This window comes from Anomaloglossus baeobatrachus, chromosome 3, assembly GCF_048569485.1.
Source record: "Anomaloglossus baeobatrachus isolate aAnoBae1 chromosome 3, aAnoBae1.hap1, whole genome shotgun sequence".
Taxonomy (NCBI): Eukaryota; Metazoa; Chordata; class Amphibia; order Anura; family Aromobatidae; genus Anomaloglossus; species Anomaloglossus baeobatrachus.
This window is the reverse complement of record NC_134355.1, coordinates 104,052,093-104,077,169: the sequence shown is the minus strand read 5'-3', so window position 1 is coordinate 104,077,169 and position 25,077 is coordinate 104,052,093.

The following is a 25,077-nucleotide window of genomic DNA, read 5'->3' as shown; positions in this document are numbered from 1 at the left end:
GCAAATGTATACTAACCAATATAGTTTATCAGATTACAATCTCTGTGGACTCACTCTTTATATTCAGTACCTGAAATGATCCTAAAGCAAAAGTATGTTGTGTAAAGAACCACAAAATTACAGGCTTAAAAAAGGGGAATAAAATTTGCAAATCTTAATGTAACTGTCGTAAGCGCTTGCACTATTCTTGTTCATTTTATTGTCTGAAATCCAGATGAATAAGGCTGATCTTCTATTCTAGATGCAAAATATAGACAAATACGGATCTGAAAAACAAAGCAAACAACCCCATTAATTTGTTTCTGTACTACAAAATGTTTTGAACTGCAGCTAGACCTTGACTACAAGCAATGTACTGTTATTGCACTGTAATAGCTTAGACACAGCAGTTGTGTCTTATTTGGTCACTTGAAGGGGCCATTTATAATTTGCTGCGGTCAGCCTACAACTTTCTATGAACTACATGCTCAAATAGGTGGCTTAGGCTAAGAACACACATCCGGCTTTTCTGCCGTTTGTCGGTTCCGGCGCGCTCCCGTGCACTGTGTACAATAAAGTGGCTGCGCGACAAGCTCCGGTCACGTGCTGTCATGTGACCGGAGCATGTGACCAGGAAGTTGCAGCGCAGCCACTGTACTGTATAGACTATACGGGATTGCGCCGGATCCGACAAACGGCAGAAAAGCCGGATGTGTGTTTTTAGCCTTAGGAGGGTTGATCCCTGAGACAGAATTTTTTAAGTGTACATGTAGTGGCCCAGTCCAGATTGGGTCTGTTTCTTTAAGTACATTTACTTATATGTAGTATTATGTTATATGTTATAAGTAAAGCATTTTTCATTTGCTGTGTTCTAGCACCATCTACTGGTGAAAACTGTAAGAATCTGAAGTGTGCATTGGGTGTTTTCCTATTGGCCAGTTCTTGGTCACATGGCTCAATAGGTGGAGCTATTCTCCAGCCTCTGTCTGGAAAGAACTGGAATGTTCTGGCTGAGTCTCCTCTGAGGGGAGACATTATGTGGAGTTTCTCTTCACCACAAGACTCCTGCTAGGCCCGAGGCCTAGAATTTCACCATTTACTGATTTTTACAGCCAATATACTGAAGGCTTCCTATCCTGAATCCTCACTGGCCAGATATACATCTCTTCAGACAGTAGGGCATACTGACTATATACCAAACCCTACTGCACGCAGCTTGGGGAAGTTTGAGGGTCTCCCACCCCACGGCAATATTAGTGGCTTGCATGCCATTGTCCACGCACCAGCCGTCCGGTCCCCGTAGCGCTGGGCAACTTTCCACAATTGCTTACAAGTACTGCACGTGTCTGAACTAGCAGTGAAATTAACCCCAGGACTCCAGGTCTGTACAATCTTATTACTTTATTATATCTACCCTCTAAGCTAAAGAGACCCTGAACCTGCTAAAAGCATACCAGAATTAAATCTGAAACAAATCGTGCTCTTAAAAGCTCCAGAACCCTCATTGCACTTCAGCATTCAACTCCAAGCTGTATTTGCCGTAGCCTACCCACAAAAGACTGAAGCATACAGTATATTCCATGTTGTTTTCCTTTGTTCCCACTGTATTAAAGCAACTGTTATCCCCAAGACCGTGTCTGTGGACTGTCCATCAGCTGTGGATACTGTGTGGGGGTGGATAGCAGGAAACATCAGGGCCTGGTAGACCACCCAGGGAACACGGCCCCTGCAACCTCGTGCCAGAACAGCAACTGTGACATATAGAACATTTGAGGTCCTCTGTCCCTGGGCCCTTACATACACTCGATATAGTTAAACTTGTGGACCTCCCCACATGTATAGGAAAGCTAAATTGCTGTGTCTCGATATGTCACGGTAATAGTAATTAGTATGGTGTCCCAAGAGGCCTCCTCATTCTTCTTGCTTAGACATAATAGTTTTTTTTTTTAATTGACTGGTTGTATGTTAATAGTATAATCTGATTTAAAAAATATTGTAAAGGCAAACTATAGAAAAAAAATTAAAAAAATAGCCTTTATAGGGAAACCATCAGTACCTTCATTTGTATAGAAGTTGTGTATGACTGTATTGGCACTTGTCCCCCAATAAAAATTAAATCTTTTTTTTTTTTACACATTTGCTGTGTCTACTTCCATATATAAAAGTGCACTGACAGCTCCCTGTTATTAGTTGTCTAATTCCATAGTGGGCAAAGTCCTTAAAGGGGTACTCTTGGGAAATAAAAAATTATTCTAATGGCCATAGCCTCATAAACTATAACGATGAGCTCAACAGTACAGTTCCCTACTCCCACAATACCTGTAATTCAGTACGCTGGAGTTGTTCCCTGGTGCTCCCCCTTCCTTCTGGGCTTTTACATCAGTCATCAGGGTTTAGTAGGTGCTAGCCCGCTAATAACAACTGCTGCTATTCTGTCTGAGAACAGGGGGCATGGCTGGACATGGCCTGCTCCTGGTGTCAAGTAACATCCAATCCCCTTGTTAACATCTATTTCTCCATAGTCGAAGAACAGGGGGCATGGTCATACCCCCGTTCTTGGACTGCATGGCAACAGATATTAACAGGGGATCTAACTGTTACTAAACATCAGGAGAAGGCCATGACCCCTGATTTCTTATGTTAAGTCCCAGAATGGATTAGGCACACCAAGAAGCAGCTCCAGCGTTACACTGAATTACAAGTACTGTTAGGGTGAAGAACACTACTATGGATCTCATTTTTATAGTTTGCTAGGGCATGTCCATTAGAATAAGTTTTTATCTCCTTGGAGTACTCATTTAAACACAATGATCAGGTTATACTCTTTGGCTTTTTAATTACACAAAACATTCCCTACACAATCCCTTAAGCTTGCCATGCACTTTGTGCTTTGTTCAAATTCTTCTTTTGAATAATAAGATTGATCAAAAGAATGGATCATCCTAATGTTATGTGTAAGGGACCTTATACTTATGTGCTCAAAAATCTAATGGCAAATCATTATTTTCTAAATGAATAGAACTAGGACAAAATGATCTGATAGGAAATGGAATATATAAAATATTGAAAGGAAATGTTACCAGTCTTAACCTCACGGCTCCAGGACTACTGATTCAGTAGTCTCTGCCTATACTAGAAGCAATGACAACCTGACCATACAGTCATCTGACTGCTGAAGCAATGGAGTGGCTGCAGCAGCAGATGACTGATAGAAAGTATGCCATTACTTTACATCCCAGGAAAGACCAGTGGAGACCACCAGAGCAGCGGCACTGGAGCTGTTTAGGTTCTGTTAACACATCTTTCTATCTTGTTCTAATGATCCCTCCCAATGGCCAATGAAAAAGAGGTGAAAAAATAATTTGCTATTCTAACGTCTTAAAGGGAATCTACCACAAGGGTTTTGCAACCTAATCTGAGAGCAGCATAATCTAGAGAAAGAGATCCTGATTCCAGTGATTTATCACTTATTGCTGCTTAGTGTAGTGTTGATTAAATCACTGTTTAATCAGCAGTAGATTATCATTGGAGAACTACTTTGTCTGTTGCCAGGTAGTCAAGTGTCACGTTTCCTCCAAACTCTTCTCCTTCCTTCATCAGGCGCCGCCGTATTTCTGCCATGGGCAATGCTTGGGATAGGAGAGGAGTCGAGGCCAGTGTCTCTGGTGGGCGCAGGGTCCGCAGCTCCACTAAGTTAGGTTTCCCTGGGACCTGCAGTACCACTGGCTGACTGTGGTTGCGTGTGTCTTCCAGCTGAAGTTACCTCCTTTTAGCTACAGCCAATGGAAAGGCACCACACCCCTCTTATTCTCCCTCCTGTCTGCTGGTCGCTGCCAGATACAGTCTTGTAGTATACTGCTTGTCTCTGGTTCGCACCCTGCTCCTGAACTTCTGATTCCCATGTTTTGACATCTGCCTGTTCTGACTACTCTCCTTCCTGCCATGTTTTGTACTTCGCTGCCATCTCTGGTTTGACCTTAGCCTAATTTCCTGACCACCCTCTTGCCTGCCGATTTTGTCTCTTTTTGTACCTCCTGGTTTGGACCCTACCTGACGACTACTTTTTCCTGCATTGCAGCCTTTCATAAGCAGCGATCTCCTGAACCTTGTTGTAATTCCAGATCCCTGTACAGGGGTTAAAGGGTTTCATGGTTCTTGGGATCCTGCTGAGTGGACAGCTAACCTCTAGTCTGTCAGTGAGAGCCATCCTGAGTCTGTGGTCTGGAACAGACATCACATTAAGCATATGCATGAACTCTCTATAACCCCACACACACTGATTGACAGCTTTTTGTGCACACTGTATATGGCCAGAGAGCTGCCAATCAGTGGTGTGGAGGGGGTTATAGAGCTCCACCTTCAAATAACTGCTTGACCCACAGCAGAGATACTCACAGCAGGATAAAGCAGTGGTGTACTGACCAGGCCCCAAAAACAATGCACTACCAGGATGCAGCCAAACCCCCAATAAATGGATATATCACAGGTGCAAGAGGAGCAAATCACTCACACAACTCTAAAACATGGAGTGACCATTGGATGATAAAATTGCACACTTGTGGTGTGGTGCCCCTGACCTGGTCAGGCACCACTGAGAACTGCACCCATGCTGGGGGCAGTACAATACAGGTAATCCAGAAGGCTGACCGAGGTGTGATTACACAGACGCATAATAATCAGATCTCCCACATGGACCTTTGGTGGACCCCTGGGGAATCCAGGAGGGGGCGTGGCCTCCATCTCCACTCAAGGGGTGTGGTAGAGAGCCTGGTTGCTAAGTTGCGTAGGCAGGCACTGAGGGGAGGGAGTAGTGAGCCAGTTAGTAAGTGCAGCTCAGGTAGAGCAGTCGCAAGAAGCAGAACCTGGAGGCTGTCACGATCCTGACAATGTACGTGCAGTGACTATCGACGGGGGAGATCAGTCACTTGGTAGTGCCACCCAAAATCCACCCAAGGCTAAAGAGAGCAAAGGGGTGGCTGAGTACGGGGACTGCCAGGGAGGTACCAGGCCCGTAAGGGTTACAGGTCCCAGTGCAGAGATTCATTTAATTTTCCCTGCCAAACCTGCCTGAGGGGGCACTTCAGACCCCCAAGACAACACCACAGAGTCCGCAGCCACATAGCAACGAGAGGGCCTATAGTTCACAAGAGGCAAGCAGCCGGAGTGACCTGGTCCAGGCTACAAGCAAACAGGCCGAAAAGAGGGGAGAACAGGCAGCAGCAACTTCCCTGGGTGACCCCCATAGGGACTTCAAAAACATCAGGGCTAGAGAAGGCGAGTCGGTAGTCACCCTCAAAAATCAGCCTGACGGAGTGCCTGGTTTCCTCTGATTAATCCCAGCTAGACCCTGCCATCTATCGTGAGTAAAAACCCTGAAAGACTGTCTGGACTGTGCCTGAGTCATTCTGCAACCTGTGGTTCCACACACCTACACAGGGCCCTGGGGCCTGCCTGACTCTCGGGAGGCCACTACATCTAGCTGCATCCAACATCAGCCCCAGGCGTCCCCTAATCTGCAGTGGTGGTCCCCTGACCACAATACCGAGAGTGGCGTCACGAAATTCCTAAAGAAGCAACCTACCTGTGGCCAGACCATCCCACGTGGAGTCCCTGAAGGTAATGCACCGCTACACCTGGGCTGGGCTCCACAGTGGCTTGCATAGGGCGCCGGTCACACTTACAGGTGCATAGTAACCTAGTCAGCAGCTTATTATACGCCCATACTATTCGACCAGGCGGGCTGTCCGGTCCTTATGAGCACCACATAAGGACGAGGACTCCATTATGCAAATACCAAACATAAAGGGGGCTGGCTGCACCCTGTATAAAATGTTATGTGCATTAAAATATATATACAAAATATCTGAGGTATTAGTCGATAGTATGGCCAAAATAACGGAAGCCTACAAGCCACGTCACGGTTCCTCATACTTGTAGGTCCCTACACTAATCTATACATATAGAAAAACAACAAAAAGAGTACTATATATTGACCCGAAGCAGAGAAAACAGTGATCTAATCAAAATGACAGCAAGTAGCCCCGTAAATGATACATTGTTGGAATCAGGATCTCTGTCTTTACATTAGGCCTCTTTTACACGTCCGTGAAAATCACGCACGTGTTTCACAGACGTGTCAAAGTACGTATTGCCCTCAGTGTGCTGTGTGTATGGCCTACGTGTGTTCTACGTGTGTTATCCGTGATAACACACGGAGAATGGGAACATTCTACTCACCTGTCCCTGGCATCACTGTCCGTGGTGCTGAACTTCGGTCTCTGGTCCTTCCGACTCCTTGCTGCTGCTGCTTCCAGCCGCAGTGAAGTGAATATTTAATAAGCATAATGAGCGGCGGTCGGCAGCAAGTGACAGCAGTGCCAGAGACTGCAGGGCTGGAGAAGGTGAGTAATGTTTTGTTTTCTTTCTCTCAGACACATGTCTTTTCTCCGGTGCATGTCACACGGAACACATCCCTGTGGTCTGTGTATGTTACGTGTGACCCGATTACATTCCGTGTGACATCCGTGATGCCGGAGATAAAACGGACATGTCGGCATGAGAAACACATGGACACACGTATGTACGGAACGGACACACGTTCCGTTCGAAAATACATACGTGTGTCCGAGACCACAGGAAGACATAGGTCTACGTGTGTACGTGTCTCCGGTACGTGAGGAAACGGACCATACACGTACCGGAGGCACGAACGTGTGAAAGAGGCCTTACACTGCTCTCAGATGAGGTAGGAAAACCTGGTGACAGATTCCCTTTAACTGTGTATTTCTATAGAGCATTTGTATAACCACATATAAAACATTTAAAATGGCTGCATCATAGATATTATAGGACTGCATGAATATTAAAGAATTAAATCCAGGCAAATTATTAAACTGAAAAAATATTCATTCCAGTCATACAATCCTACAGAGTGAAACTTCTAAAAACTTGTGGCCCAGGAGGCTGCAGCTTAGCTAACAAACTTGTTTCATATTTTTATGTTGTCAACAGTTAAAACTTTTTTTGATCCTGACCCTTTTCTTCTTTGTCTCCCAAGCTGCCCAAGGCCAATCAGGTTTATGTGCTTTGAATAAAAGACGCATGGACTCAACTTTTATTTACTGCATTCACAACACTCAGACTTGCTGTGCAATGTCAAAATAAAAGAGTAAACAAAGGTCCCCCAATTCCCCTGATTGCATTAATCATTCAAATGACGTATTAGCATTCTTCAGGCTTTGCTACTCTGCTTCCAAATTAACACCTCCAGGTTCAGGGGAATAGAAATTAACTGAATTATCTGGCAGCCCCAGATGTCCTGGTGTGTACATCCGCTTTCTGGCTTAATATTCCTGCATAAAGATTCAGATGATGCAGAAAAACTGCTAATGGTCAAGAAATATCTCCTCATGGAATTGAGAAAGACCCTTTGACACTCGTGGTGTACAGCGTAGATGACTGCAATTGTTTTATTTCGAGGCAGTGTACTCATTTGTTCTAAATGTTAAATATTGATGTTTAAGTATTAAAACAAGAAAATTATATTTCTTTATAATTATCCTCATATTCCCTTCTGCTGGGGAAATTGTCAGACCATAACGACAACATTTCTTGGCACCAGAATGAACACTTAGGACGGAGGCCCTCTGCTTTGTACCATGACTAAACGGATGTTAGATGGCTCTTGGGAAATATCTTAAGGTTGGCTCTTTGCATCAGATAATAAATGGCACCGTTGTATTGTTTTTGCATAGTTTAGGTAACTACATTTTATCATCCCAAAAATTTTAACTGATACATTTGTATCTTGAATCTTTCATGGGTTGTCTTAAATTTAAAGACATTGAAAGGATATAAACATTTGGTGACTTTTTTAATTAAATGTGTGTATTTTTGGTTAATGATTAGGGATGATCGAATACTTTGATTATTTGGCTTTGCGAATATTTTCCGAATACCTCGCCGCTATTCGACTATTCGATGCGCCAATGTAAGTCTATGGGAAGCCCGAATAGTTCCAAATAGTTGTTATTCGGGTTTCCCATAGAAGACTTACATTGCGCATCGAATATTCGCGAATAATCGAATAGCGGTGAGGTATTCTGAAAATATTTGCGAAGCCGAATACTTGAAGTATTCGATCATCCCTATTAATGATTGATTGCTCTCAGTAAGAGAAACAAAATTATAATTTTGTAGTTGTGATACCTTTTAATGACTAACAAAAATAAAATAAAATAATGTTACAAAGCAAGCTTTGGAGACATCTCAGGTCCCTTCATCAAGTCTCGAAAGCTTGCTTTGTAACATCCTCTTATTTTATTTTAGTTAGTCATTAAATGGTATTACAACATACAAAATTATAATTTTGTTTCTCTCACTGAGAGCAATCAATCATTTTTCAACTGGCTAACACGGTATCAAGGCTTTTTTTCTTTTAACTATTTTTGTTTGAGGGTTTCATTAAAAATTTTAAGCCAATTGGCTTCTTCAGCCTCTATGTGTCAGAGATATAGAGAAGGCTGTGGAGTAAAGCGCTAATAGGGTCCTACCAGGTATGACAACAGGTACGTGTAAGTATTCACACTCACCTAGAGGGGTTGTGAAAGTCACAACTCCTATAATAGTGTAGTATTGAGGGAAAGAGCTGCAGCCACCAGTGACAAACAATCAAGATATAGGTAGGCAGAAAGGGGTTATGCCGCTCTATCACCCAGAAGTCAATGTATCAGAGGGCATACAAGACTACGGATTGCGCTAAAAAGAATCTATCAGGATCAAGCATCCCCACATGTATCAACAGACAAGTCTTAAAAATGTAAAACCACTAGCAACCACATATCATATATCTTCTATCTGTTGCTGCCTTCCCGAGTAATTAGCATTTTAAGCTCAATAGGGTTTAGGTCTAGAGACGCTTGACCAATCCAGCATGTTCACCCTCAGTTCCTTTGGGAAAGTAGTGGTCTTCCTGGAGGTATGTTTGGGGTTGTTATCATGTTGGAGTACTGACCTGTGGCCTAGTTTCAGAAAGGAGGGGCTCATTCTCTGCTTCAGGATGTCACTGTACATGTTGGCATTTATGGTTACTTCAATGCACTGTTGCTCCCCACACCTGGCAGCACTCTTCCACCACCATGCTTGACTGTAAGCAAGACACACTTGTATTTTTAGTCCTCACCTGGTTACTGACACACATGATTGTCACCATCTGAACCAAATAAGTTTATCTTTGTCTCATCAGACCATAGGACATGGTTGTCTTCAACAAAGTATTTGCTGGCTGTTTTGTGCTTCATCTTTAGAAGAGGCTTCCTTCTGGGACCACAGCCATGCATACCAATTTGATACAGTGTGTGGCGTATGATCTGAGCAATGACAAGCTGACCCCTCAGCCCTGTAACCTCTGAAGCAATGCTGGCAGCACTCATATGTCTATTTTGAAAGAACAACCTCTGGATATGATACTGAGCACGTGAACCCAACTTCTTTGGTCGACCATAGCGAGGCCTGTATGGTCTTGGCCACATTGCTGCAGCTCAGTGTCAGGTTGTTGGCAATCTTCCAATAGTCTAGGCCATCTTTATGTAGAGCAATAATTCTTTTTTTCAGATCCTCAGAGAATTCTTTGCTAAGAGGGGCCATGTTGAATTTCCAGTGACCACATATGTAAAACACTGTAAATCATCTATTGGGTTTATTGTACTAGATTTACAAATAAAACAGAAACAGAGCGTCAGGGTCATGTAAGTCATATTAGCAACAACAAAATGGAATATATGTTTTGTAGTTGCCTTTTTTCCATTTTGTCTTTATTGGTAAAAGAAAAAAACCTTTAAAATTACGTTAAATGTATTTTACAGATTTAAAATAAATTGTTCAATTCAAATTAAGGGTGAAGGATTTTGTATCATAGTTTCCTTTTTGTTTTGTTTTTTTTTCTTGTTTTTTGTCTTTTTTGTCCTCTGGCATCTTGAAATGTAATGGAAGAATAATATTAAAATCATCGGCTTTTTAAAATTTACCCAGCACTTCTCTGAAAACTAACAGCTTTATTGTGGTAAGAAATGAAGGTTTTTAAAGGATTGATGTAATTGTCCACAACAAAGCTTGACACTCTCCAGTGAATAACTTAGTCATTTGGGAGCTTCTGCCTGGCTGTAATTAGTAACTGTTCAAATAACTTTTAAACCAGAAACCAAAGTTTCCTTAAAAGTGAGGTCATCGAAGTTGTTTCTATCAGACAGACAAAGAATTTGGCTTTTCTGCATAGTTTGCTTGTATAATGAAAATCACATTTATTGAAAGGTATATGCTAGAGATGAGCAAATATATCGTAAAATTGTATTTGCCCTGATTTTCGCAAGAAACTTGAATTCTATTGATTCTAATTTTTTTTTCAATTCAGCTAAATTATTTTTGGCAATATGAACGTCAAGGTATTTTTTTTCACTCTATGGTTATTACACCCTGGAGCAGTAGTTTAGCTACCGGGTGGGAAGAGGGGGCAGTGGCCCAAGGCCCGGCAATCAAATGGGCTCATCCGGAGTTGTTAACTATATCGGCAAGCTGCTCTTATATAGTATGGGAGCCAACACACTGTGTGGGGGCCCTTATAGAGTGTAAGGGGTCCTTTTACAGTGTGCATGCCCATTATACAGTGTGGGAGCTAATGCAAGGGCCTTTATACAGCATAGAAGCAAATACAGGGGCCAATATACATCATGCAAACCAATGTAGAGGTCATTATACTGTGGCATCTAATGTGTGGGTCATTATATAGAGAGGTGAGCTATTGCATTATATAGCATTGGAGCTAATGTGGAGGCCATTATACAGTGTGGGAGCTGATTTAATGTGGAAACCATTTTACAGTGTGGGAGACCATTACACAGCATAGGAGATAACATGGAGGACATTATATAGCATGGGGGTTAATGAAGGGGCTATTATGCAGTGTGGCAGTTAATGTGGAGGCCATTATATAGTTTGAGGCTGACCTTGGAAACATAATTTGATGTTATGATGGCCATTATACAGTTGGAGGGTTTTTGTGTGGACCATAAACAGTGTGTCTGCTACTGTGGGGACTATTATACAGTGTATGGACTACTGTTTTGGGGGAGCTGTGCGCCCATCATACTGTGTATAAGGGAGATGTAAAGGCATTATACTTTGTATAGGTGAGCTGTGGGCCGATCATACTGTGTATAGAGGAGCTGTACATGGAGGGACTCAGGAGATCTTATTACGATACATGGGGTAGACTCAGGGTACATTATTACTGTATGTGGGGGACATAGTGGGGCTCATGGGACATAAATGTGAATTGGACACTTAAAAAACATTATTATTATTATTATTATTATAGGGGCACTCAGGGTGTTGTGACCATCAAAAGTGTACAGGGGGCATTATTACATTTTGGGACAAAATGTGGACACTTTTGTAGGTCACTTGCACAGGGCATTAATTTTTTGTAGGGGCCAATTTTTGCCATATAGAGCGGACAAAGGAAGCATTCTTACCATGTAAGGGCGCTCAGTGGGGGGCATTATTATGTGGGGTACTAAGAGGAGCGATGTTTTGTGATAATCAGCAGGTGCTGTAATAGGGACACATATGGACACATCAGCTCAGCATTGGAGTATCAGCCGGAGGAGAAGGTTGTGCAGATTGGGAATAGATGGGGGCAATGCTGGAAATTTGAGAAGTTTTGCGTGTCTTTGTTGTAATCTGTGCAGACAAGTGTGGCTGAATAAAGTTGTTATGTCTGTCTGGGCCAGATAAAAAGCACAGGAAATGTGAACGATTCCAACAAAAAGAATGTCAGCTGTAAGTCACTATCAGTAACAGTACGGTAATCTTTTATGTGTTCTGCAGGACTGGGATATACCACAATATGGTAACCATCTGTATAGAGATTTTCTTCCAGTAACAGAGTGGTTATTTGCTGAAGTTCCCCTGTACCTACGATTAGGGGGTGCCACCATAGTTGTTACCATGATTACTTTGTTAGGGGTCACTCAGATGTGTTGCCTATCCCACCCAGTCATCATGGCCTAGTCATCATGTCATTAAAGGTTAACACTTAATATTCACAACAATTTCTCTTTAATTTTCTTCTAAAAAGTGATTGAACAAATAATTCACAAGTTCAGTGTTATTTTTTTGTTGTTGTATATTATTGTTCATAGAATCAAAGACAAGTTATGTATGAATTCTGTCACCTTGTAAAACTTATATCCAATTTGAACTACTGTAATTTGGGGCTCATAATCATGGCCATATGCTGACTCCGTGCTGCTGTCAGGTTGTACAAAGCTGTGATATGCCAACCCCAGATTTTTATAGAATTTTAATGTATTTCCAAGTAAATATAACAACAAGATATTGTAGTTAGCATACTCCATTAAATATTGAATGAGTTGTTACATGGCACCTACAAATATCTGTGTAATTCTACTGTCTAACTATAATAGAAAAAAATGTGGCATATTGCATAATCTCAACTTTTATGATCAAAAATTACATTAGGAAGCTATTCTTCCCTACCATAGTACCACAATATGGCACATTATACCATAATCTAGAGGACACAAGGAGTACTAATATAGAGGGAGTCCATATGAATCAGTACTGCATTCTACAGGAGTCCACATTTACAATATACACTTAAAACACTGTTTCTGTTTTAGTTTGACACCTTATTCAATTTAAGAAGAGATGTTTACAAAAAAATCAGACTTTGTAGAATCCTAGTATTTAGCAATTTGTTGGATTAAGTTTTTCTGAATTACAGAGGACCATTAGAGGGTTAAAAAAAACCTTACTAACATCTCAGGGTTCTCCCTGTACCTGTCCCACCACCATTTGACTTCTCGTTGGCTCTTCTACCTTTTATCTTTTTTCTACCGTGTTTCCCAAAATTAAGCCTTAGCGTGATTTTGCAGGATTTTTAGAGTATGCCTGAAATATAAGCCCTACTTCAAAAATAAGCACTAATTACAGTCAGGGTCGTTATTAGAGGGAGTCAAACTGTGCAATTTCTCACGGATCCACTCTCTGAGGCCTCTTTCACACGTCCGTGCCTCCGGTACATGTTTGACAGTTTTCTCACGTACCGGAGACACGGGCACACGTTGACATATGTTTTCCTATAGTTTCAGGCACACGTAAGTATTTTTGCACGGAACGTGTGTCCGTTCCGTACTTTCGTGTGCCCATGTGCTCCACACGCCGACATGTCTATTTTTCTCCGGCATCACGGGTGTCACACGGAACACAAACGTGTCACACGTAACACACATGGACGACACTGATGTGTTCCGTGTGACACGCACCAGAAAAAAGACATGTGTCTATTAAAAAAACCCAAACCTTTACTCACCTTCTCCAGCCCTGCAGTATCTGCTGCTGCTGTCACTTGCTGCCGACTGCCGCTCATTAGGCTCATTTAATATTCACTTCACTGCGGCCAGAAGCAGCAGCAGCGGGGAGTCGGCAGGACCGGAGTCCGAAGATCAGTACCACGGACAGCAACGCCAGGGACAGGTGAGTATAAAGTTCACGTTCTCTGTGTGTTATCACGGATAACACACGGAGAACACACATGTGCCATACACACAGCTCACCTAGGACAATCCGCATCTTTGACACGTCCGTGAAACACATGCATGATTTTCACGGGCGTGTGAAAGAGGCCTTAGGGACCCCAGCAGTTATATTCTAAGGTTAAGATTGTTTAAGGACCTTTAGTGACTTCACAGTCATGTGACATGTTGTAATCAAAGGTATATTAATTGCAGGGATCTAAAATAACTAAACAGGAGACAGTTTGGTCTACAGACCTGGCATTAGGGGGAAGGGAGAACAAACTGGCAATTTCACAGAGCCCTCATTTTCCTAGGGGCCCCAGCGTTTATATCCTGATGCTAAGACTGCTTAAGGAGCTTCCTGATGTCACATCATGTCAAAAGGTTGTCACCAAAAAGTCTCTTAATTGAAGTAGTCTAACACTGAAGAGGAGACAGTCTGGTATGTACAGTTAGGTCCAGAAATATTTGGACAGTGACACAAGTTTTGTTATTTTAGCTGTTTACAAAAACATGTTCAGAAATACAATTATATATATAATATGGGCTGAAAGTGCACACTCCCAGCTGCAATATGAGAGTTTTCACATCCAAATCTGAGAAAGGGTTTAGGAATCATAGCTCTGTAATGCATAGCCTCCTCTTTTTCAAGGGACCAAAAGTAATTGGACAAGGGACTCTAAGGGCTGCAATTAACTCTGAAGGCGTCTCCCTCGTTAACCTGTAATCAATGAAGTAGTTAAAAGGTCTGGGGTTGATTACAGGTGTGTGGTTTTGCATTTGGAAGCTGTTGCTGTGACCAGACAACATGCGGTCTAAGGAACTCTCAATTGAGGTGAAGCAGAACATCCTGAGGCTGAAAAAAAAGAAAAAAACCATCAGAGAGACATGCTTGGAGACTTGCAGACATGCTTGGAGTAGCAAAATCAACAGTTGGGTACATTCTGAGAAAAAAGGAATTGACTGGTGAGCTTGGGAACTCAAAAAGGCCTGGGCGTCCACGGATGACAACAGTGGTGGATGATCGCTGCATACTTTCTTTGGTGAAGAAGAACCCGTTCACAACATCAACTGATGTCCAGAACACTCTCAAGGAAGTAGGTGTATCTGTCTCTAAGTCAACAGTAAAGAGAAGACTCCATGAAAGTAAATACAAAGGGTTCACATCTAGATGCAAACCATTCATCAATTCCAAAAATAGACAGGCCAGAGTTAAATTTGCTTAAAAACACCTCATGAAGCCAGCTCAGTTCTGGAAAAGTATTCTATGGACAGATGAGACAAAGATCAACCTGTACCAGAATGATGGGAAGAAAAAAGTTTGGAGAAGAAAGGGAACGGCACATGATCCAAGGCACACCACATCCTCTGTAAAACATGGTGGAGGCAACGTAATGGCATGGGCATGCATGGCTTTCAATGGCACTGGGTCACTTGTGTTTATTGATGGCATAACAGCAGACAAGAGTAACCGGATGAATTCTGAAGTGTACCGGGATATACTTTCAGCCCAGATTCAGCCAAATGCCGCAAAGTTGATCGGACGGCGCTTCATAGTACAGATGGACAATGACCCCAAGCATACAGCCAAAGCTACCCAGGAGTTCATGAGTGCAAAAAAGTGGAACATTCTGCAATGGCCAAGTCAATCACCAGATCTTAACCCAATTGAGCATGCATTTCACTTGCTCAAATCTAGACTTAAGACGGAAAGACCCACAAACAAGCAAGACCTGAAGGCTGCGGCTGTAAAGGCCTGGCAAAGCATTAAGAAGGAGGAAACCCAGCGTCTGGTGATGTCCATGGGTTCCAGACTTAAGGCAGTGATTGCCTCCAAAGGATTCGCAACAAAATATTGAAAATAAAAATATTTTGTTTGGGTTTGGTTTATTTGTCCAATTACTTTTGACCTCCTAAAATGTGGAATGTTTGTAAAGAAATGTGTACAATTCCTACAATTTCTATCAGATATTTTTGTTCAAACCTTCAAATTAAATGTTACAATCTGCACTTGAATTCTGTTGTAGAGATTTCATTTAAAATCCAATGTGGTGGCATGCAGAGCCCAACTCGCGAAAATTGTGTCACTGTCCAAATATTTCTGGACCTAACTGTATGTGCAGTGTGTCTGGGTGGATAGATGAATGGAAGGATAGATAGATAGATAGATAGATAGATGGATAGATAGATGGATATATAGAAATATAGATAATAGAGGCATAGACAGATTAATAAATGACAGATAAGCTATATATAGATATACAGGTCTTGCAAAAATTAAGAGACCGATGCAGTTTTTCTAATTTTTCTCTTTATAGGGATATTTTTGAGTGAGATGTAAATTGTTTTTTTTATTCTATAAACTACTGACAATGTCTCCGAATTTCCAAGCAAAAAAATTTGTATTCATTTTCTGAAAATGAGAAATGGTCAAAATACAAAATAATGCATTGCTTTCAGGCCTCAAATAATGCAAAGAATACAAGTTCATAATCATTTAGAAACAACAATATTAATAATGTTTTAACTCAGGAAGAGTTCAGAAATCAATATTTTGTTGAACAACCATGATTTGTAATCAAAGCTTTCATGTGTCTTGGCATGCTTTCCACCAGTCTTTCACACTGCTTTTGGGTGACCTTAAGCCACTCCTGGTGCACAAATTTAAGCAGTTCTTTGTTTGATGTCTTGTAACAATCCATCTTCCTTTTGATTACATTCCAGAGGTTTTCAATGGGGTTCAGGTCTGGAGATTGGGCTGGCCATTAGAGGGTTTTGATGTGGTCGTCCTTCATCCACACATTGATTGACCTAGCTGTGTGGCATGGCGCATTGTCCTGCTGGAAAAAACAGTCCTCAGAGTTGGGGAACATTGCCAGAGCAGAAGTAAGCAACTGTTTTTCCAAGATAACCTTTGCATGCTGCTTGATTCATACATCATTGATTCATTCACAAAGTTTTATGTGCCCACTCCAGCCTTGCTAAAGCATTCCCAGATCATCATGGATCCTCCACCAAATGTCACAGTGGGTGCAAGACGCAGTGGCTTGTACGCCTCTCCAGGTCTCCATCTAAGAAGAGTGCAGAAATCAATATTTTGTGGAATAACCATGATTTTTAATCATGTCAGTAGTTTATAGAATAAAAGAACAATTTACATTTTACTCGAAAAATACACCTCTAAAGAGAAAAATCAGAAAAACTGCATTGGTCTCTTAATTTTTGCCAGAGCTGTATATGTATATATATATATATATATATATATATATATATATATATATATATATATATATACAGTACAGACCAAAAGTTTGGTCACACCTTCTCATTCAAAGAGTTTTCTTTATTTTCATGACTCTGAAAATTGTAGAATTACATTGAAGACATCAAAACTATGAATGAAAACACGTGGAATGAAATACTTAAAAAAGTGTGAAACAGCTGAAAATATGTCTTATATTCTAGGTTCTTCAAACTAGCCACCTTTTGCTTTCATTACTGATTTGCACACTCTTGGCATTCTCTTGATGAGCTTCTAGAGGTAGTCACTGGAAATGGTTTTCCAACAGTCTTGAAGGAGTTCCCAGAGATGCTTAGCACTTGTTGGCTCTTTTGCCTTCACTATGCGGTCCAGCTCACCCCAAACCATCTCAATTGGGTTCAGGTCTGGTGACTGTGGAGGCCAGGTCATCTGGCGTAACATCCCATCACTCTCCTTCTTAGTCAAATAGCCCTTACACAGCCTGGAGGTGTGTTTGGGGTCATTGTCCTGTTGAAAAATAAATGATGGTATAACTAAACGCAAACCGGATGGAATAGCATGCTGCTGCAAGATGCTGTGGCAGCCATGCTGGTTCTGTATGCCTTCAATTTTGAATAAATCCCCAACAGTGTCACCAGCAAAGCACCTCCACACCATTACACCTCCTCCTTCATGCTTCACGGTGGGAACCAGCCATGTAGAGTCAATCCGTTCACCTTTTCTACAAAGACACGGTGGTTGGATCGAAAGATCTCAAATTTGGACTCATCAGACCAAAGCACAGATTTACACTGGTCTAATGTCCATTCCTTGTGTTCTTTAATCCAAACAAGTCTCTTCTGCTTGTTGCCTGTCCTTAGCAGTGGTTTCCTAGCAGCTATTTCACCATGAAGGCCTGCTGCACAAAGTCTCCTCTTAATAGTTGTTCTAGAGGTGAGAAGGTGTGTCCAAACTTTTGGTCTGTACTGTATATGTAGTTAATAGATGGAGTATAGATAGATAGATAGAGAGAGAGAGAGAGAAAGATCTATAGATAGATATATAGATATGCACACATAATACACCTAGGGCAGCTTTGCACACTACGACATCGCAAGTGCGATGTCGGTGGGGTCAAATCGAAAGTGACGCACATCCAGCGTCACTTGCGATGTCGTAATGTGTAAATGCTAGATGATACGATCAACGAGCGCAAAAGCGTCGTTATCCTATCATCGTCGCAGGCTCCGACATTTTCATAATGCCGGTGCCGTGACAGGTACGATGTAGTTCCTCGTTCCTGCGGCCGCACACATCGCTGTGTGTAAGGCGGGCTTTACACGCTGCGACATCGGTAACAATGTGTTACCGATGCTGCAGCGATAGTCCCGCCCCTGTAGCAAGTGCGATATCTAGTGAAAGCTGAATAGCGATTATTATCGCTACGGCAGCTTCACACGCACATACCTGCCGTGCGACGTCCCTCTGGCCGGCGACCCGCCTCCTTCCTAAGGGGGCGGGTCGTGTGGCGTCACAGCGAGATCACACGGCAGGCGGCCAATTGAAGCGGAGGGGCGGAGATGAGCAGGATGTAAACATCCCGCCCACCTCCGTCCTTCTCATTGCAGCCAGGAGGCAGGTAGGTGATGATCCTCGCTCCTGCGGCTTCATACACAGCGATGTGTGCTGCCGCAGGAGCGAGGAACAACATCGCACCTGTCGCTGCACCGGCATTATGGAAATGTCGGAGGCTGCAGCGATGATACGATAACGACGCTTTTGCGGTCGTTCGTCATATCAAAAAGGTTTTACACGTTGCGATATCGACTGCGACGCCGGATGTGCGTCACTTTCGATTTGACCCCATAGACATCGCACGTGCGATGTCGCAACGTGCAAAGCCGCCCTAAAGCCGCAGGAGCGAGGAAAATCACCTTACCTGCCGCCGGCGGCTATACGGAAGGAGGGAGGTGGGCGGGATGTTTACATCCTGCTCATCTCCGCCCCTCCACCGCTATTGGCCGCCTGCCGTGTGACGTCGATATGACGCCGCACAACCCGCCCCCTTAGGAAGGAGGCGGGTCGCCGGCCAGAGCGACGGTCGCAGGGCAGGTGAGTGCATGTGAAGCTGGCGCAGCGATAATTTTCACTACGCCAGCTATCACAAGATATCGTACCTGCGACTGGGGCGGGGACTGTCGCGTGTGACATCGCAGCATCGGTTTGCGATGTCGCAACGTGCAAAGCCCGCCCTAGGGTTTGGCTTTGCTCAAGAATAAATTAGGATTGTTGTTCATGTAAAAATAAGACATCCCCTAAAAATAAGCCCTAGTCCATCTTTCGGATCAAAACATAATATAAGGCCCAGCCTTATTCTCGGAGAAACATGGTATCTTCCTTACAGCTGGGTCTTGCATTCAACTAGGCCGTGTGCCATCACATGGGCCACGTTGTATGTGTGTAGTGCCATTAGTGACTGCATGCCAGGCATGTCAATGATATGCATTGCACCACATGTGATGATGAGAGGTCTTATGAATAGAAGGCCTGCCTGGCAGCAAGATACAGTAGAAAAAAGACAATAAAAGGCAGAAGCTAAAAGATAGAAAAGTCATTTGGAAGACTTGTTGCGGTACAGGTATGAGGAGAGCTGAGGAATGGTGTGGATAAGATTTTTTTTTAAGCCTTACTTGGCTGATTCAATTTGCATCAAATTGATTTGATGTGAATTAAATTTCCTCCCTGAGTTGAACAAATTTGCCCAATCTGAATTTTTATTTCTTTATTTCACACAGATTCTGTTGTATTTTATGAATATAAAATATTTAGAATTTTAAATCAAAAGAGATCTCAGTGTTTGCAATAGTTGCAGTTTGAACACAAGAGTCTCTGAATATATCTAACTCATGAATTGTTTGTTGATAAATTGCAATCATTCATTTGTTTCTATGGGCTGATTTTTATAGGAAAAGATCTAAAGATGGACATTTGGATTTTGTTTTAATGACCTTTATGTTTTTGTAAAAATTGTTTTTCGATTGACCTTGGTAGAACCACAAATAGGAAAATATTAATGAATCAAAACCTCTTTAATTATATCAGTAATAAATTGTCATTTGATGCCAAACAAAAAGATGAAGAAATCTATATGAAGCAGTGGAAAAGATCAGTAAATCTTAAAATGTGTAATAGGCCCAAATGGTAAAGTGCTCAAACGTTGCAGGTAAAAGGCAACTTGCAAATATTTTTTACATATTATTATTATTATTATTATTTATTTATAGAGCACCATTAATTCCATGTTACATATTATTTTAATGTTTTACTGTATTTAAAGGGATATTTTAAATATCACCATGTGGTGTAATATTTAATATACACACATATTTATTAATTTCTGCCTATATTACACATTTTTAAATCTGCTTAATTTGGCACATATGAATCCCTGAGATTGACCCCCCAGGCTCTATTTATCCTCCACTTGCCATTGGAGCCATGTAGGTCCTGTGTCTCTGGTTAATCTAGCACAGTGCAGTGTCAGCTGGCTTCCAGTTATGCTGTGATAGGGATTTAGCTTCTAATGAAGAGTGCTGTCATAAAAATGGGTGGAAATTTCTCCCTTTTCATCTCAGAGCTCATACCAGAATGCAGCAATGTAGACTGAAAAAGTAGAGGAAGTTCAGCTCACCCGATCCATATGGAGATTGCAATGAGGGACAGGTGCATGGAAGAAAAAGCCGGCCAGGCTGTGGTATCCAGAGCGAAGAAGGAAGGTTTCCAGCATCCACGTCCACGTCCAATGGTATATAAAAAATTCCTTTATTGGGTATACATTAAAAACTTTAAACAGTCAGATCCTGAGTATTAAAAATCCCCATAGTGATATGGGATATAATAGATGGAACGCGTTTCGAGCGTACACCGCTCTTAATCCCAATCCATACTATTACAGGGTGGGGTGGAGATTTAAAAGAAAAAAAATTAGAGGATGTGACATCACGGAAGGTAAGAACAGCGGTTTTCAATATAGTGCAATTTAGCCTGGTAAATAAATACAAAAGTATATATAATACTACTGGGCACAAAGTATAAACTATATGCATTCAATTAAATTCAAATAAATACTAGCAAATGATATACTTTCAGTAAATATTTTTAAGTTCATCTCTCACGTTCATTCCTAAGGGTGATCTAGTCTCCAGTAAGAAGATCCATTTAGCTTCCTTTTTGTGCATTATTTTCATTATATCCCCGCCTCTGTTTGATAATACAATTTTTTCTATAGCGTTTACTTTGAAGTTGTCTGTATTACTCCCATGAATGGAGATAAAATGCTGGGATGCACCTGATGGATTTCTGCTGTTTTTGTTGTTGACATCATACAAGTTCTCCGAAATTCTGCGTCTCAAGCTACGACCAGTAATGCCCACATATTGAATGTCACATGTGACACATGTTATGACATATATGACATGGGTAGTTCCACAGTTAATAAAAGGAGCTTATATCATATTCTTTTCTCGTGATGCTGGAGACTGTTTTTTTGTACTTGGCATGTATCTGCAGAAACTACACATTTTTTGTCCGCACTTATATGAGCCCATGGTGGAAAGCCACTTATGAGGATTTTCACTAGTGCGGTTTATGTGGTCACTAGGAGAAATTGTTGTCCCTATTGTACGGTTGCGTTTAGGTACAAATCTGACTCCATTATCCAATATAGTTTTAATTGTGCCATCTGTGGATTGATTACCGGATAATAATCCGTACTAAATTTCGTTGCAAACACTATGGGACAATGGTCAGAAAAATCCAGGTTTGATTTGTTCTCCAAATATTGTTCACGATTTTTGGATTCAGCCCGATTTATAGCTTTATTTAAAATTTTTTCAGAATATGCCCGGCATAAAAATCTATTTTCAATATAGTGCTGCAATCTTTTTCATAAAGTTCATTAGAGGAACAGCACCTCCTAGCCTGAATAAATTCGCCGGTAGTGATGTTATTTATAACATGTCGGTGAGGGCAGCTGCTGGCATGTAATAGTGAGTTTCCTGCCATGAGTTTTCTGAAAAGGCTATAATCCACTATTTTAGTGAATACGTTGGAAGAAAAGGTCACATCCAAAAATGTAATCTCTTTTTTATCATAATCATGTGAAAATCGTAAATTACACGGATTATTGTTCAGATAAAAAATGAATTCCTTTATGTTTTTTTCTTCACCTTTCCACACAATGATGACATCATCGATGTACCTTAACAATATCGCAATATCATGAGAAAAAGGGAAAAAATATATTCTTCTTCCCACCACGACACGAAAATATTAGCCAGAGAGGGTGAAAATTTCGCACCCATGGCACATCCTTGTGTCTGAATATAGTAACTGTTCATAAAAATGAAAAAATTATTTTTCAATAAAAAATACGTCACCTCAAGTATGTATTTTTGTAGGTCATCCGTATAGTTACTATATTTAGATAATTGTTCAAGTGCTAACACGGCTAAGTCGTATGGAATAGAAGTATAAAGACTGGTTATGTCACAAGTTAACCAACTGTAGTCTTTTTCCCATGAAAATTCAGAAAAAACATTTAGAATGTTTTTAGTGTCACGAATGTGACTTGGTGAAATCTGCGCTAAAATCTGTAATCGTGAGTCCAACCATTCAGACAGTCTCTCTGAAGTTCAGCTCACCATGATGTCCATTCCCCTTCTACATGAAGTCCTGGATCCAGCCCCACTGTTGCTTAAAACTATCAGAGTTCAAATAAAGTTTGTGGATCCAGCTCAGTACATGTGAAGTATTTTAATTCCAAATCAGTTACAGTGCATCATGCATTTCAAGTGCAGTATATAAACTGTAAATACTGCAACATTGATTCATATGGCAGAGGATTAGCTTGTGTTGTATGCATCTGTGGCACACCTGGGGCTCAGTCGCCACAGGGTATTGCATCTGACTTAATGTGCAATGCTCATCCGGGTAAGAAGAGGTTAACCACTGGTGTTTTCTAGCTTACACACCACAATGAGTCAGCAGTTACACAACATCCCGTGCTCATGGTTTACACAACAAAGCCAGCCTGGGAAATTCCTTGTTGCTGGGACAACCACTAGTGAGTCATCAGAAAGGTGGGTGCTGCCTGGGAAGTGAGAGAGCACACACAGTTTCACTTCGGAACAGTTTTACCTCAGAACAGTTTGGAGCAGCAGAGAGAACAGCTTGAGACAGAGAAGAGCAAGGCCTCTGTGGGGATGCTGAATGGCTCCCCCCCAGAGGGGCCGACCGGTTACTGGGCAGACTGAGAGAGAAGCAGGAGATAACCGGGTGGAGCTGTGAGACAGAGGAACAACTCGGTAGCCGGAGGTTGAGCCCCAACAGCCCCTTCGGGACCGGCACCATACAGGGTGCAGAAGCCCTAGGGTAGAACATGCTTTACGTTGGACTACCAGAATCTGCAGGGAAGGGGGATTTTACATTCCATTGCCCACCATCAAAAGTCCCGGGGCGCAAGCAGCATATAGAGACAGGAGCCACGGCCATGGTCAGGTTCATAACAAGTTTTGCGCTGCCTGCGTATGGAATGGCAACTAAAGCCAAGGACGCTGGGGTCCCCAAGTAGCTTTACACCACGAGGATCCACACTACAAGGCGGAAGGAGGAAGGTCTCACACGCTTCACAACACCGGTGGTGACCTCTGATTCATCTGGGATCGGCTGGGGCCCATCATGGCGATGATTGATACTCTGCAGGGCAGCACACGAACTGTGAGTAGAACACCTGGAACTGCAGCCCCTGTGTGAGACTCTGCTTTGCTGGTGCTGCCGCCCCACGCTTTGGCGCCAACGGCCCTTCTGCTGTCCCCACAGTTCTCCTTTGGGGCTTGCTTCCCCTGTGGGGAGTTGGACTATCTGAGCTGTGTTGTCATCAGCCCCGGAGGATAGCGACATCTTGCAGCGGCAGCTAATCCCTGGCCGCGTACCACGGGTGATGCTGCAAAGCAAGCCCCATCCCCTGTTACCTGTCACCTTGTACCCTCTTTGATGTAGCCGACGGGGCCATGGAGCGAGGTCAGACCATTCACAGCAACCCCAAATACCACTGGCCAAGGGACGAGTAAGCCCTGCAGGTCCCGTGGGGTGCTACTTATCAACAAAGCAGCATGATGTAAAACCACAGAGTCAGCTATTCTGATCTAGATGGCAGAAGATAAAAATCGGCCAAGCAGTTACTGTACAGGAGCAAAAAATGCACACAGGTTTAATGTGAATTCCATACTTAGAGTATCATGATGATAACACAGAGTTTTGGCTAGTCACAAGCACACAAGTGGGAAAAGGGGTCTGCAGAACTGAGGAGAAGCAAGTGCTGCATTGGAATGTAGTTTATCAGATAAAAATAGGACTGCACATTCTACTGTTAAATCTGGATGCACAAAGGGGCAGACAGAGATGAGAAAATACATGAAGGTACAAGAAAGAAACTTTATCTTCAGTTTATTCTGTATATTAACAACAAAAACTATGCATTTTCTGTTCTTTTGGAAAAATAATAGACATAACCTGTTAAGAAACAAATTTTTAAATAAACTGAGGCGATCATAGGAGATTGTGATTTCTTCTATACATAGCAGTGCTGTAGCACAGCTATATATAGTGCAGGTGATTAGATGATCCCACATTCAAGTGCCCTAAGGATACTATTAAATACAATAAAAACAAAAAGTTTTTTTAAAAAATAAAAAAATAAAAAAAACACAAAAGTACAAAATCACCCCCTTTTTGCCCTATTAAAAATAAAACAATTTAAAAAAATATAACAATACAGATATTTGGAATCGGCTGAGAAATGTCTGATCTATAAAAAAATATTAATCTGATCAGTAAGTTGCATATCAAGGAAAAAAATCAAAATGGCAGAATTTACATTGTCGCTGCAACATTGCAGTAAAAAACAACAAGAGGCGATCAACATCGCATCTATCCCAATATGGAATCAGTAAAAACGTCAGCTCAGGGCACAAAAAATAAGCCATCACAGCAAAAGATTCCGAAAAATGAAAACGTAACAGAAAAAGATTCCAGCAAAAATATTGAAGCATAGATAAAAATTCACCTTTTATTATCAATATAATTAAATATAAAACTTAAAACTTAAAAAAACAATTGTGGAATTGCACTTTTTTTGCAATTCCAATTCCCTTAAAAATCAAGCTTTTATACAGCATTATTAATAGAAAAATAAAAAGTTAT